The 14,373-nt window shown below is 48.6% G+C and overlaps 2 non-coding genes across 2 annotated transcripts; both read right to left on the bottom strand.

The window, feature by feature from the left end:
- Window positions 1–10,034: 10,034 nt before the first annotated feature.
- Window positions 10,035–10,106, bottom strand: Trnac-gca. Its single transcript has one exon. It is a non-coding gene; the product is annotated as a tRNA-Cys (tRNA).
- Window positions 10,107–10,425: 319 nt separating this feature from the next.
- On the bottom strand, window positions 10,426–10,497 carry Trnaw-cca. The gene has a single exon. It is a non-coding gene; the product is annotated as a tRNA-Trp (tRNA).
- Window positions 10,498–14,373: the final 3,876 nt, after the last annotated feature.

The following is a 14,373-nucleotide window of genomic DNA, read 5'->3' as shown; positions in this document are numbered from 1 at the left end:
GGAAGTGTGTAGTCCACCTGCAGGCAACTGCGTTAGTCATCTTCGGACGCACTGAGCTCGGACGTCTCCCATGGAATTACAACCTGAACATGTTCTTGGCTGCCGTTCATACAGGATTATCACCTGTACCCACAAATCGTTAGGCATGAGGGAATATGTCGTTGCAATTCGAGTTTTATTTGCTGCACACCATTCAAGACAAGGTACGTGTGGAACGAGACTCACTTTTCGGCAACGTTGCTGATTATTTTACCGTAGGACTTAATAGATGCATTGATTTGGTCCGCCCTTATTTCGAAAGGCAATGCGAAGATCCTGACGGTGAGAATTCCAAGCCCGACGTGGACAACGGTCACCTGACCCACATTTCTGTCACTGTGTCGAAATTTGAATGTACCGCCACATGACTCGACGATTTTCTCACACAATTCGGGGTTGCGCATTTTGTTATATACTGTACCACTAACAACCGACAAGTGGATCCCACCGATATTGGCGGGAGGTAATTTACTTCTTCATCGAGGAATCGCTCTATTTTGTAAAACTTGGGTCGTGAACAACTGCCGTCAAACACAAACATCAAGCTGTCATTCCACTCTGGGTGATCCATATTAGTTTCCAATTGGTTCCAAGTTCCGTTGAAGCTGTGCAGTTACCGCTGGCTGGTGCTTCAGAACTTCCGCAACAGCAAACTCAGGCAGACCAACAAGTATGTGTGGCTTAAGCTCCTGCTGGAAGTACACACAGAAAGACCGTGGTGATAGTATACAAACAGTGTCTCCGGCCGCATACGATACACATCACGTGGCAGCCGCTCCGATTCAGGACTCTAAACATCCGGAATGTCATCAACTTCAGGAGGGTGCCGGCCGCGGTGGTCTAGCGGTTCTAGGCGCGCAGTCCGGAACCGCGCGACTGCTACGGTCACAGGTTCGAATCCTGCCTCGGGCATGGATGTGTGTGATGTCCTTAGGTTAGTTAGGTGTAAGTAGTTCTCAGTTCTAGGAGACTGATGACCACAGATCTCAAGTCCCATAGTGCTCAGAACCAACCACGAGGGTATACAAACACAACAGTCTGAGTCTATCGGTGACAACAAACAGCTTCGGGCAGCGAGTGTTGCCAAACAGGCTGACAGTGCAAGTGATGGCTCAGCTGATCGCTCGCCAGAGGAATCGACGAGTGCGAGATGTGCCGGGAGAGCAGCTTGACATCACCCGAGACCCTCCCACGCCGCCGGCTGCAGAGGTGCTCCAGTGTCCGACCCAGGATCCGAGTGCAACCGAATGTAAATACTGTGCGGAAAAAAAGTAACAACGAAGACGCAAGAATACAATTCAATGACCTTTAAAGACATTTGCTCCCTCCACCTCTACAACGTACTGTCATTATGTCACAGACCTATACGATCACGACATTAAATATTAATAAAATCAGATCAGAAGTAAAACTGAATGCCTTAAAACAGTGTCTCTAGGAGTCAGGAGCAGCCCCCCAGGGGGTCCACAACTCTTTGGGGATATGTGCGTGGCGAGCACGGGGCCCTGAGCTATTGCAGCCTTCTTTCTCTCCAGGGCTGCATTTCCTTTCCCTTTCCCTCCTTTCCCCCCCTTGCTCCTTTCCCGACGCCCTCTCCTCTCCCTCTCTTGGTGTCCTTGCTTATGTTGGCCCCCACTATCCTCCTGGTTCTGTTGGTTTTACAATTCGGTTTTGTTGCGTAATCATCTCCTCATTTTGGCATTCCTTGGTTCCCCTCTGGGGTTTGACCTCCATTCCAAAATTTCTCTTCCATAGTGTGAGCCATTTGGGGAAGAGCACCTTACCTAGTGTCTCCGACGTGCGCCCTCCTAGTACATTCCACCTTTTCTTTCACGTCGTTGTCTGATGCTAGGGTGCATAGCCAGCACGGTAGCCAGCCCGTGTGGTGGGGTCGCTATGTACCCTTTTGGTTGAGCCCCCTGAACACACAGGGATCACACTTCTGATACCTGAGCTGTGACCTCCTCATGCATGCCTTGGAGTGGTTGCTCGTCATCTTGGAGCATCGGAACTCCCGGCAATGGCCGCCGTGCCAGACGGCCCTTGCTGTGGCTACCCGTTGGGAAGAGGGTCAGGCCCGTGGGCTAGCGGCGAAACCTTTCCCCCGTTATCTAGTTTGCACCAGGACTGATGGAGATACTTTCACCAATACCAAACCTTTATTCTTTGTGGCATTGAAGACAAGTTTGGCGAAGTGGACTCCCTGAGCAAGATGCGGTTGGGTTCGTTGCTGATCAAAACTGCTTCAGCTGCCCAATCTGCGGCCCTTCGTGCCTGTACCCATCTTGGCACAATTCCCATGTCCATTACCCCTCACCAGTCTCTAAATATGGTACAAGGTGCGATTTTTCACAGGGACCTCATCCTTCAAACTGATGAGGAACTTCAGGACAATCTCGGACGGCGGGGTGTTCACTTTGTTCAGCGTGTTCAGAAGGGTCCTAAAGACAATTGCATTGATACTGGTGCCTTTATCCTGGCCTTCGAAGGGGATACCCTTCCTGAGAAAGTTAAGATTGTGGTTTATCGATGTGATGTGAAGCCGTGCATCCCACTTCCTATGATGTGTTTTAAGTATTTGCGATTTGGACACAAGTCTTTCTGCTGTTCACAGGCCCCTCTCTGTGGTGACTGTGGACGTCCACTCCATGAGAGGAGTCCCTGTGTTCCCCCTCCCGTGTGTGTAAATTGTCATGGTAGTCACTCTCCACGTTCACCAGATTGCCTAGTATATAAGAAGGAAAAGAAGATACAGGAGTATAAGTGCGTCGATCGTTTAACCTACACAGAGGCCCGTAATAAATACACACGTCTTCACCCTGTGTCCATGACATCTAGTTACGCCTTGGTTACATGTTCACCCCTTCCTCCCTCTTCCTTACCCCCATCCCGGTCCCCTCTCCTCCCCCCCACCCCTGCGGCTCCCACATTTTCTCCTCTGGGCGCTGCTCCCCCTCCCCAGCCGGAGAAGTGTCCCACTCCTTCGGCGTCTGCAGGTCAAGGGCGCCTCTCCCGGGATGCCTCTTCCCGGCACCTTCCAGGCCAAAGGTCTGCTGCTGCGCGATGACCGCGAGAGCCGCGGTCTGTCAGCCCCCAGGTCGCCTGCTCTCTTTCTGTTCCTGATCTTGCTGCAGCTGGCTCCTTTATGCCACACAGCCCTCCTCGATCTCAGCCTGAAAAGAAGAAGAAACATAAGTCCCGGGACAAAGAGCCTCTGGTGTCACCAGAGGTCCCTTCCCCGACTTCACAACCGGATTCTGACCTGTCGTTCATTGATGTCGCCCCCTCCTTGTCGGTGACGGGTGGGGACCGGGCGGTATGACTGGCTTTAGCGTTTCACCCCCCATTTAAACCATCGTTTTGTGGTTCTACAATGGAATTGTAATTAATACTATCGTCACCTTCAGGAATTGAAATCCCTTCTTTCGTCCTACTCTGCAGCTTGTGTGGTTCTCCAGGAATCTCATTTTACTGATGCTCACTCACCGACGCTTCGTGGGTTGCGTGTTTTCTGTCGAAATCAGGTCGGACCCCTGCGGGCTTCTGGTGGCGTTTGTACCTTGGTCCGTACAGACATTGCTAGCACGTGGATTCCTCTTCAAACTACATTGGAAGCGGTTGCTGTTAGGGTTCACTTAGACTCTGCGGTCAGAGTTTGCAATCTACACTCCTGGAAATTGAAATAAGAACACCGTGAATTCATTGTCCCAGGAAGGGGAAACTTTATTAACACATTCCTGGGGTCAGATACATCACATGATCACACTGACAGAACCACAAGCACATAGACACAGGCAACAGAGCATGCACAATGTCGGCACTCGTACAGTGTATATCCACCTTTCGCAGCAATGCAGGCTGCTATTCTCCCATGGAGACGATCGTAGAGATGCTGGATGTAGTCCTGTGGAACGGCTTCCCATGCCATTTCCACCTGGCGCCTCAGGTGGACCAGCGTTCGTGCTGGACGTGCAGACCGCGTGAGACGACGCTTCATCCAGTCCCAAACATGCTCAATGGGGGACAGATCCGGAGATCTTGCTGGCCAGGGTAGTTGACTTACAGCCTCTAGAGCACGTTGGGTGGCACGGGATACATGCGGACGTGCATTGTCCTGTTGGAACAGCAAGTTCCCTTGCCGATCTAGGAATGGTAGAACGATGGGTTCGATGACGGTTTGGATGTACCGTGCACTATTCAGTGTCCCCTCGACGATCACCAGTGGTGTACGGCCAGTGTAGGAGATCGCTCCCCACACCATGATGCCGGGTGTTGGCCCTGTGTGCCTCGGTCGTATGCAGTCCTGATTGTGGCGCTCACCTGCACGGCGCCAAACACGCATACGACCATCATTGGCACCAAGGCAGAAGCGACTCTCATCGCTGAAGACGACACGTCTCCATTCGTCCCTCCATTCACGCCTGTCGCGACACCACTGGAGGCGGGCTGCACGATGTTGGGGCGTGAGCGGAAGACGGCCTAACGGTGTGCGGGACCGTAGCCCAGCTTCATGGAGACGGTTGCGAATGGTCCTCGCCGATACCCCAGGAGCAACAGTGTCCCTAATTTGCTGGGAAGTGGCGGTGCGGTCCCCTACGGCACTGCGTAGGATCCTACGGTCTTGGCGTGCATCCGTGCGTCGCTGCGGTCCGGTCCCAGGTCGACGGGCACGTGCACCTTCCGCCGACCACTGGCGATAACATCGATGTACTGTGGAGACCTCACGCCCCACGTGTTGAGCAATTCGGCGGTACGTCCACCCGGCCTCCGGCATGCCCACTATACGCCCTCGCTCAAAGTCCGTCAACTGCACATACGGTTCACGTCCACGCTGTCGCGGCATGCTACCAGTGTTAAAGACTGCGATGGAGCTCCGTATGCCACGGCAAACTGGCTGACACTGACGGCGGCGGTGCACAAATGCTGCGCAGGTAGCGCCATTCGACGGCCAACACCGCGGTTCCTGGTGTGTCCGCTGTGCCGTGCGTGTGATCATTGCTTGTACAGCCCTCTCGCAGTGTCCGGAGCAAGTATGGTGGGTCTGACACACCGGTGTCAATGTGTTCTTTTTTCCATTTCCAGGAGTGTATATCTCCCTCCTGACAGGACTCTTACACCTGCTGCCTTAACTGCCCTTCTTCAGCAACTTCCTCCTCCCTTCCTCCTCCTTCGGGATTTTAATGCTTATCATCCCTTGTGGGGCAGTGCCTTTCCATCTAGACGAGGTCTTCTTATAGATCAATTTATTGCAGACCACGACCTGTGCCTTCTTAATGATGGCTCCCCTACTCATTTCAGTGCTGGTCATGGTACCTTTTCTCCCATTGATCTTTCTTCTCCCTCTCTCCTCCCTTCATTACACTGGTCGCCACACGACGACCTTTGTGATAGTGACCATTTCCCGTTGATTATCTCGCTCCCTTCCGGCTCCCCGATGGAGAGGTTAGCTCGCTGGTCTTTCCAACGTGCCGATTGGCCTCTATACACTGCACAGGTCGTGTTTTCTCCCTCTTTGTCGGGTTGTATTGATGACGTCCTACGTGACGTGTCTATCCTTGCTGTTGTAGTGTAACGACGTAAGTTTCTTATAAATGATTTTCTTTCGACATATGACCATGTGTAGACTTTGTCACCTACGTCAGTTACAACCCACTTCAAAATTATTTATATTCTTTTTAAATTGTCTCAGAATGGTTCTTGAACGAAACTGTAAAACATCATTTGAGTCGTATGCGCAGAATTACGTCACTCGGGCCAATTGATTTGCGTAAACTTTTTCAATTTTAGATGTTGTTTGTTTCTCCTCAGAAATTATATTGATACACGTTATCTGATTTAATTGATATTAGGACCACATTGAATAAACTTTTTGAGATTCAAAGTCGCGATGAACGCTGTCATAATTCAATAATCTTGTCAAATATATTACTAATTCATTCACATAATTCTTCGTAGATAAATCCTCGGAACACGTATTTCAACTTTATTAGCATCCACTAGTGTATTATCTTCCTACATACAGACGTGAACCTGAGCCTTGACGAGACAAAACTAACATTTTCAATAAGATTAAACTTCCTATGATATCCTTGTTGCACAAAACATTACAAATTCTCGATTATTTGATTTTTAGAAGCACGACGCAACAACTCGGTTTCAGGGTCTTCTGTTGCTCTTTGGCTGTCGACCCGCGACGTATAGTGGCCAGCAATTTTCTCTCTGGTCCCGGTAGCGAAGATGCTGTCTCCGTTCGTTGCGCCGCCCTCTCCGTACATGAAACATAAAAAATAAATACAAAACTTTAGACAATTCACAACCATTACAAATATTACAAAATACATAAACAAAACTAAATTAAACTTATATTCACCTGCAAACTGGGCTGACACTGGTGGATGGGTGACGCTTCAATTTCGCGTCCCACTACACTGTCCCGCGCTCATGTGGGCCATTTCGTTGCCGGCTAGTCCCATGGTGGAGTACGGCCATTGCCATCCGTGATCGCCGTCGAGCTTTGCAACACTTTAAGAGGCACCCATCCGTAGCCAGCCTTACTATCTTTAAACGCCTCCGCGCTAAAGCCCGTTATTTAATCAAACAGAGGAAGCGGATATGTTGGAAACGATTCGTTTCTTCCCTTGGTTCTACTGTCCCTCTGTCACGGGTATGGGCTACACTTTGCTCTCTCCAAGGTTGCCATCGGCAGTCCACCCTCCCAGGCCTTCACCTCCCAGATGGCCTTTGTACGGACCCATTAGTTCTTGCAGAACATCTTGCGACCCATTTCACAGTGGCATCAGCGTCAGCCTCCTATCCAGCTGCTTTCCTTCACCAAAAACAGCGGGCTGAAGTTCTCACCGTATGTTTCACCCCTTGTGAGTCAGAATCTTACAACGAACCTTTTACTGAATGGGAATTTCTTTCTGCTCTATCTTCTTCTCATGTTACGGCATCTGGCCCAGATTCCATTCATAACCAACTGCTTCAACATCTCAGTGCTCCACAACGGCAACCTCATCTTCGGGTGTTTAACCGTATCTGGCTCCAGGGTGATTTCCCTTCTCAGTGGAGGGATAGCATTGTGGTTCCTGTCCTTAAGCCTGGTGAGAACCCCCTATCTGTTGACAGCTATCGGCCAATTAGCTTGACCAATGTTGTTTATAAGTTTCTTGAACAGATAGTAGCCCGTCCGCCCTATTGGGTCCTCGAATCTCAGGATCTATTGTTCCCTTACCAGCCGCCATTTGGTTGCAGTGTTTTTTGACCTTCGCAAGGCCTATGACACGGCCTGGCGCCATCACATCTTACTTACCCTTCATCAGTGGGGTCTTCGGGGCCCACTCCCGATTTTTATCCGCCAGTTCCTGTTCTATCGGTCATTCAGAGTTCGAGTTGGTACTGATTTTAGTTCTCCATGGGCCCAGGAGACGGGCATCCCACAGGGTTCTGTCTTAAGTGTACTCCTTTTCCTCATTGCTATCGATGTACTTGTGGCCTCTGTCGGTACCTTGATCGCCCCTGCCCTGTATCTGGATGATTTCTGCATTTGGGTTAGTTCCTCCTCGATGGCATCTGCAGAACGGCAGCTCCAGGGAGCTATACGGCGTGCCTCTGCATGGACCCTCTCACACGGGTTTCAATTCTCTCCTTTAAAATCGCGGGTGGTCAACTTCTGTCGCCGTACTACGATCCACCCTGATCCAGAGCTCTATCTCGATGCACAACGATTGCATGTGGTCCCACAGTTCCGTTTCCTGGGTCTTCTTTTCGACAACAAGCTCACTTGGCTGCCCCATATCAGACTCCTAAAGGTAGGATGTTTCTGTAAACTCAATGTCCTTCGCTTCCTTGCCCACTCTTCTTAGGGTGCGGACCGTTCCCTCGTTCTCCGTCTTTATTGTGCTCTAGTTATGTCTCGCTTGGACTATGGTTGTCAAGTTTATGGTTCAGCTGCTCCTTCCACACTGCATGTGCTGGATCTAGTCCATCATCGTGGTATCCGTTTGGCCACCGGTGCCTTCCCTACTAGCCCTGTTGATAGTTTCCTGGTTGAAGCTGGGATTCCTCCCCCCCCCCCCCCTTTCTGTTCGGCGGTCCCAGCTTCTGGTGTCTTATGCACTCACTATCCGTTCCTCTCCTACTCATCCTTCCTATTCTATCCTGTTCCCAGACCATGGACGTCGCCCACCCGACTCCCGCCCATGGGCGGGTTTACCGGTTGGGCTCCGCCTTGGGTCTCTTTGCCGTGATTTTCAGCTTCCTTCTTTGTCCCGTCTTCCTCGCTCCCTCCCCTCCACCCCCCCCCCCTCGGGTAGTTTCTCGGCCTCGAATTCGGATGGATCTCCGCCGAGGTTCAAAAGATTCCATCCCCCCGGTGGTGTTCCGTTCCTTTTTCCGCCAAATTTTATGGGAGTTTCGGGATGCTGTTCTTTTTTTACACTGATGGCTCTAAATCTGCTGATCACGTGGGGTATGCCTTCACGTCCTCTGTTGGAACGGAAAATCATCTGCTGCCACCTACATGTGGGGTACTTACTGCGGAATTGATAGCAATTTCCCAGGCACTTACCTTTATTAAACAGTCCCAACACAACCGCGTTTTGTTATGTGCGGACTCGATGAGCGGCCTTCTTGCTATTGACGGGTGTTTTTCGCGCCATCCCTTGGTCTCTGCCATCCATGACCATCTCGCTGATATTCACCATGCTGCTTGTTCCATTGACTTCCTTTGGGTCCCCGGCCATGTGGGTATCCCGGGTAATGAGCTCGCTGATCGTTTGGCTGGGGGAGCAGTTACTTACCCCCCGTTTTCTGTAACCCCTCCTGCAGCGGATTTACGGCTTCACATCAAATCCCACTTAGCACAGTCATGGGCCAATTCTTGGGAGGCTACTTCGTGCGATTAAGGTGACACCAGGCCCATGTCGTTCTTCCTTTCGCCTCTCCCGAAAGGACTCGACCACACTGTGTCGTCTCCGCATTGGCCATACCAGGCTGACCCATGGTTTTCTTTTGCGTGATGAGCAACCCCCACTTCGTGGTTGTGGAGCCTTCCAGTCAGTAGCCCACATTTTGGTTGAATGCCCCCTTCTTTTGGCTCTGCGTGCTAAGTACAGACTCCCCCACACTTTACCTTTGATGTTGGCTGACGATTCCCAGATGGTCTCTCTGGTTCTCGGTTTCCTCCGGGAAAGTGGTTTTTATTCTCAGTTTTAAGGTTTTTAATCTCTCTCTGGTGTTGTGGCAGGGCGGTGAGTGTAGGGGTATCTCCCACTGTAACCCGTATTTGGAGATTCCCGACTCACCTCCCTGACGGACATCCTCTTTTCTTCCCCTTTTACTCTGTTTTTATCATTTTTTAGGATTGGTTAGTCTCCTTTTCCCATACGTATTTCTACATTCTAGCGGTTGCACCTTTTAAGTCACAGGTGGTCTTGCCTATGCAGCTTCAGCATAGCGTTGGGTTCGATCTCTTGCTGATTTCCCTCATTTTGTTTTTTACCATTGACTACATGACTGCCCTTCTACGTTTTTACCTTTTTCCCTTTTATTGTTCTGACTTTCCGGAGATGTCCCATTAGTGGAATGAACCATATTTGAAACAAGGGACTGATGACCTTGCTGTTTGGTCCCTTAAACCTCAAACAACCAACCAGTGAGGAGCAGATATAGGCCTTTTGCAGGAGGTGCCCATACCACACGCAACTCTTCCTGCTTGTGTCGGGATCACCAATTTTTCCCCCGGCACGAACATGTCTTACTTAGAGAAGGAGCCGGCCGGTGTGGCCAAGCGGTTAAAGGCGCTACAGTCTGGAACCGCGCGACCGCTACAGTCGCAGGTTCGAATCCTACCTCGGGCATGGATGTGTGTGATGTCCTTAGGTTAGTTAGGTTGCTCCAAAGCCTTCGGTATGGCGTGCAGGGTGCATCTCAAACATGTATTTCCAACTCACCGCGACAATCGTCATTTGTTTCTTCGAGATACTGAAAAATGAAGGGGGCACCCGGGATTGAACCGGGGACCTCTCGATCTGCAGTCGAATGCTCTACGACTGAGCTATACCCCCTTTCACGATCTTTCCGTTCCCATAACTTAAGGAAAAATATTATACTCTGCCTGGCTAAAGACGTCTAATCGAGCAAAATATTGCGTAATCATTATCTCTCAGTTATATATTAGCGTTAAACGATATAAATATCAAAAATACTAGACACTTCGCGCCTGGAGAAAGTGCGAGTCGGCGCCTTCACCTTAATGTCAGAACGCGAAAATTGCACTAGTAGCTTTTTTTCAAGCAAGTTCTGTTCGTCCGTTCTCCGTAATCGTTTGGTATCTGATTAAACTGACATACTCGCCTATGGCTTTCGTAAACGAAAATTTCATTGTGACCCCGACGTGATTTGAACACGCAACCTTCTGATCTGGAGTCAGACGCGCTACCGTTGCGCCACGGAGTTGACGCTGCTTAGGTCTTGTCATGAATAGGTTCCTCGAACACTTACTGTACCGTTCAAACCTAAGAAATAATGACAGTAGGAATCACGAGACACTCGTCCCAGATGTACTTGCTCTGCCGGGGGTGTGTCAGTGGCGTTCAGTTCCGCTTGCGACGATGTGCAGATGGCACGTGTTGTGCCTCCGCTGCGCCGTAGCGTGTGCAAGCTGCGAATACATTCGTTGTTTACGTTGTCTGTTGGGTTTCCTGTCTTGTGCTTACGTCAATTAACTTCGTTGTCAGTGTTTTGTGTCAATTTGTATTAGCGGTCTAGACGGCTACAAAGAGGATAAGTCACTAAGATTGTTCCCAAGGCAGTGTACCCTGTGTTTCGAATTTGACAAGTCTACACGTCATGTTCAACAGAGTTCCATGGAAGTTCACGGTTTCATAGTGGATGTAATTGGCATTACGTCTGACCAAGTTCATACTGCCTATTATGACACCGATCTCTACTGTTTCTTCGTCAAGTTGTTAAACCCTGTGTTACTGGAAAGTATTCTGTTAAAATATGGGGAAAAGCTGAGTTCCGTCATCGTGGCGCCTCGGTGATTACTTTTCTCATTTACAATGCTGACATAGAATACAAAAATGTTCGTGTTTACAACCTGCCACCGGAAGTAGAAAGCTGTTATTTACGTGGGATATTGACGAAGTATGGGGAGGTGAAGCAAATTCCTAACGAACGTTGGTTTAGACAACATGGGTTACAATGTTTTAGTGACATTTGGTCTGTCGAAATGCACATCAAGCAGGATATCCCCTCTCATCGTTTTGTTTGGTGGTATAAAGTGCATGTCACATACTGTGTGCAGCCAGGTACATGCTTTATTTACAGTGAAAGTGGCCACTTACGAACGAACTGCCCAAAATGTGTATTTGTTCTAAAAAATACGTTACAACAGCGATCTTGTTAGGAAGGCAGCAGTCATGGGCATGGAACACTCTGGTCCTAATGAAATACAGACACGGGAGAGAAGTTTGCCTGCTGCCGACTTTCCGCCTTTTCCTTCAAAACCGATTGCAGACACGCCTACATCCAAACCTGATGTGCAGCTGCTAAGTCACGAACGGTGACGAACGTGTGACGATGATAGCCCGGATGAGGATGTACAGGATTTCGAACACAGCGTCCGAAAAGAGACGCCGGTAACGGTGCATGAAACAAGTTTCTCCGAACCATCACAAGCGTCTGTCGACGCAGCTGCCCTCGGTGTCATACCGAGTGACGTACAGGCAGCTCTGGCACCACAACTGCAGAGCACGCCGCCTGAAGTCCTGAAATCAACACAAGCCGAATCAAAACTAGTGCGCGCTTCCGATAAACATAACGAGGAAGGCAGTACTTCTATACAAACTGCAGAAAGTAGAGTGCCCGTCCTCAAACAAGCAAGAGGATCCCGCTAGTGACAACGAACCAACTTATCCTCTGAGTGAAACCGAAAGCGGGCCACCTCTTGAGGAAGTTCTTTCCGCAAAGCAGATAGGCGAGGCGTCTCATCAAGTTACGGATTGTAAAGTCAGTCAGGATCTTCCCACACCTCCGTTTGCCGATGTGTTGCCTGGCAGGACACGTAGTAGGACCAAAGTTCAACCGAACGGCAACGCAGTACGGAAGAAAAACCAACACGACGACTCACAAGTGACCGTTCGGAATGGGTTTCATTGTCGTGAGTATCACGAAGTTTCCATAGCATTGGGGTGCGAACAGGATTGTTTAGTGAACATTTACGTACCTCACTGTAATTACGGCACAAGCGTAAAAAGTCGTCTCGCTGAACATAAAATTAGAGCTGATCTCAAAGTTGCAACACTACAGCAGTTTCGTTATAAATCTGACGCTGATATTGTGTTGTTGCAGGATGTTACTGTTTTGAATTTATCCATCTGTGGTTTTAAAACCTTATCAAATGTTGCTACTGAGGAAATTACAGGTACTGCTTTTTCATTACGGGAAGGTATTCCAGTTAGTGAGATCGAGTTTTTAGATTCCGGTCGAGGGGAGAGCTGTAAAATTTATGATGTAACACTCGTTAACATTTATGCCTCGTCAGGCAACAGCAACAAATTCGAAAGATCACGTTTTTATAGGGAGGATGTTACGTAGCTGTTAAGGAGAAGATATCAAAACCTGGTAATAGGAGGTGATTTCACTGTGTTTTATACAAATAGATCAGTCCCATAATTTTAACTACTGCACGAGCTCGTTAAGAATACCAAGATGAAAGATGCTTGGGAATTGAAATACCCTACTTCAGTAAAATTCACTTTTCTCGCCGCTTCTTCATGCAGCCGTCTCGATAGAATTTATATATCGAATTGTATCAGTGACAGAATCCTCGCATTTATTGTAAAGCGGCTAGTTTTACAGACCATTGCGCTGTTACAGCGACAGTTAACTTAAATAAACTGCCTACCAAATTATTTCCCTCCCCATGGATGTTAAATGTATCGCATCTGGCTGACGCTGAAATAATTGACGTTATCAGGCATGTGTGGGATACTTGTTTGCGGTCCATCAATTTTTATCCGACTAAAGCAGTGTGGTGGAGCACTGTTGCGAAACCAAAACTCCGGAAAAGTCTAATTTATTATAAAGCTCAAAAAGCAAACGCCTGCAAGAAGACCTTTGAGTTTTATTACACTGCGCTGCGAGAGCTGTATGATACATCCACTGCGACCAACACTATCTTTCCCTCCATTCAACGCGTCAGATCTAAACCTGTAAGCTTTAAACGTCAACAACTGCAAGGTCTGAAAACCAAATCCAAACCTAAATCTGTTGCAGACACCGCAATGACATCTATATACCATTTATTCAAGCATTTATCACGCCGCCGCCGAGTTTTCATTGATGGTTTGGAAAAGGATAACGGGGGAATTGTGTTTTCGATAGGGCGATTACTCCTGCTAAAATAAGGACTTTCTATCGGATTTCATTCCAGAGTAAGTTCTAGCTTTGATCTCCAAGTCGCCTTCCTTTAAATCCTCTGGGCCTGATGGTCTGCCAAAGGAGTTTTATATACAGTTCCGGAATGTACTTGGCGATACTTTTACTGAAATTGTTAATGATGTCATGAGAGGTGGTTCTCTTCCTGTAGAGTCCAAAGTGGGTAGAATTGTTTTAGCACCGAAGAGAACTGGTCACAAGAGACTAGATAATCTCTGTCCAATAAATTATTGAACTTTGATTGTAAACCGATTACCAGAACGATTAATAGCAGGACGACCCCCATTCTTGAGAAAGTTATTCACTCACATCAGTCTTGCCTTCTAGGGAGATCCATTATGACTCCAATTGCGGTGTACAGAGACATCATTTGTATAGCTTCCCTTTTTGTTGACTTTTGCAAAGCTTTTGACAGCGTTACTATTTAGACGGATCCAGCAATGAATTGGACTAGAAGAACGAGCTGTGGCAGTAATTCGGAATATGATAATAGGAATTACTGCTAGGATACTGTCAACGGTCAGCTGACACAGGCTCTTAGCATACGAAAAGGTGTACCGGAAGCCAGTCCGTTGTCGATGTCGCTCTTTGTTTTGTCGCAAGAGCCATTTATGCAGAGATTGTGTAACACACACACTGGATCTCTGTCTTAGGGGGGAATCTTGCTGTAAGGGTATACGCAGATGATGTTGCTGTTATCCTACGACATGAGATTGAAGTGGAAAAACTGCAAGGTGTGATTGATACTTACAGCAAACCTTCCAGAGCGAAACTACGTGAGGGCAAATGTAAACTTCTTAGCATACGGGGTTTCGAATCTCTTGCTAAACCGTGGGCACAGATGGTCGAACAACATGTTGCTCTGGGAATCCTCATCGATAGGTGTCA

The sequence above is a fragment of the Schistocerca piceifrons genome, chromosome 3 (assembly GCF_021461385.2).
Source record: "Schistocerca piceifrons isolate TAMUIC-IGC-003096 chromosome 3, iqSchPice1.1, whole genome shotgun sequence".
In the NCBI taxonomy this organism is placed as follows: Eukaryota; Metazoa; Arthropoda; class Insecta; order Orthoptera; family Acrididae; genus Schistocerca; species Schistocerca piceifrons.
This window is presented reverse-complemented; position numbering and strand designations above follow the sequence as displayed.